At 35.3% G+C, this 2,109-nt stretch overlaps 1 protein-coding gene across 1 annotated transcript in view; it reads right to left on the reverse strand.

Annotated features, from left to right (window-relative positions):
* Nucleotides 1-258: 258 nt before the first annotated feature.
* Nucleotides 259-2,109, reverse strand: part of LOC107709134 (sodium channel subunit beta-3-like) — a 13,105-nt gene continuing 11,254 nt past the window's right edge. Inside the window, exon 6 of the mRNA XM_016513536.1 lies at nt 259-1,442. The gene's annotated coding sequence lies outside the window, so the exon portion shown is untranslated. The remainder of the gene's footprint in view (nt 1,443-2,109) is intronic.

Below are 2,109 nucleotides of genomic sequence, written 5' to 3' on the forward strand. Positions count from 1 at the left end.
AATGTGTGATCATACAGACTAGCTATGAAATTACTTTAGGAAACACGATCGGCGTTATAAGATAATTTGCATTTTTTTATTTTTAAATTACATACTATACATGTGATTTATAAGTGCACATATGATATAGTCTATGGGAACTGTGATTGTCTAAGGTGTTGAAAATCTAGCATGCTTTCTCAAAGCTTTACTTTAAAAATAAAAAGTATGTGTGTGTGTTAAGGCTGGGGGAAAATGACTCAATAAGCAAGTCAGACATTTTTTGGAATGCATCACCTGGTTTAATATACATGACAAGCTTTGACAAGTGATGAGCAGCTCCATTATAACAGGGTAGAGCAAGCGGAGTGTTTCTGTGGTGGCAACTGTGACCTATATAAAACAATGCAAAAGGCAAAGTTAACAGTGGCAAGCCGGCACCAATAGAAATAAAACATGAAAAATCCAAATCGATCAAATTCATTATAGCAACAGTGAAAAATGAAATACAAACACATAATCAAGTGTTATTTTAACAGCCGAATAGATTGCGTTACTAGTTCCAACAACTGTTCACAGTCAATCTGAAATTAGTGTGTAGAATTATAAAGCAAGTGTTTAAGGTATACAGATCTCACTGCTGCAGCTGAACATCACTGAACAATACCAACAGGATAGGCAATGTGGCTTCAGTACAAACTGCCATTGTTGGAATAATGTAATAATTATGCCATTCAGTATTAATCCCAAGAATAGGCTTTAATGCTGCAAGATCATTCAGAAGACAAACTGACTGCTATGACCAATGTAAACACAAATGACGCCATATGTTCAATCACACTGCTGTTCACAGTATGTCCTCATTACAGCTGTTTACCTGCCACCGTTTCACTTATGACTGATTGCAAAGTGGCAAAGCAGAGTTTGTTTTTTTTGTTTTTTTAAATAAAAAGCAATAAAAACCCAAAATACTACAATGGGATTCCTTGTATAGAAAATACAACAATAAAAACCAAGTCTAATTGGAATCCAGACTTATCTTCATCTATTTCAATCAAGAGTAAGAACAGCATATACCAAAGAGGGAAAGGCTCACATGGGCATTGTGACAGTAATGATTGACATTTGGTTTATACACGCACAAGAAAAGTGCGTGTATAGGCAGTATGATAGCTCTTCAGCTCTGGGCTGCTGTATTTGTCTCTCTACTAAAGCAAAAGTTGAGGACAGACACATACAGATCCTCATCAGTCTGAGATTAGACGCGTGTTACTGCTGACCTCCACCGAGACAGCGGGAGATAATGAACCAGTCGAGAGTTTGTTCCACACATCACATTATCAAGACAAGAGGGATTTGATTTGGCAGGTTTCCTGGTTTCTCAGAGCAGCTCTTGAAGTGTCAGAACAAGATCAGTGCCTATTCTCCATTTTAAACTGGTTGCTATTAAGAATCGTCAGTACCTGAAACAAAAAGCAATGTCCAGATTTGGTTAGCTGAGAAAAATTGTACCATAAATCCTAATATATATATATATATATATATGTATGTATTAGAATTTGAATTAAAGTTTAAATATTAGATAAATGAATATTAGTATTACTTTTCCACAACAATGTTTTTGTATATTTTTATACAAAAACGCAGCTATTCTACAAAAATTTTTTTTTATTTAGTTTAATTTCTAAATTATTATGAAAGTTGGAATAAAAAAAAAAAATTGCAACCGTGCAACTATTCTTCTTCTTCTTCAAAAAAAAGGCCTATGTTGTTAACATGTACAGTATATATATTATTTCTATGAAATTACAATTAATATTAAAAGGGTCCTATTATGCTCTTTTACAAAGTCTTGATTTTGTTTTGGGGGTGTACTAGAACAGGCTCTCATACTAGGTTGTTCGAAAAACATTATTTTTTCACATATTTTAGATTATTACACCTCTCCCCAGTCTGGCCTGAACGGCTCGAATAGGTTCTGTATCAAATGAAGGCCCGCCTTCTGAAATACGAAATGTGCTGTGATTGGTTAGCTGGGACAGTGTGTTGTGATTGGCAGCACTCGGCACCTGGTCGGGAAATGTCACGACCCTTACCATAGCCGCCTGCGAGCTTCAGTGTAAATATTGC

This window comes from Sinocyclocheilus rhinocerous, unplaced genomic scaffold, assembly GCF_001515625.1.
Source record: "Sinocyclocheilus rhinocerous isolate Xijiao unplaced genomic scaffold, SAMN03320098_v1.1 scaffold626, whole genome shotgun sequence".
NCBI lineage: Eukaryota > Metazoa > Chordata > Actinopteri > Cypriniformes > Cyprinidae > Sinocyclocheilus > Sinocyclocheilus rhinocerous.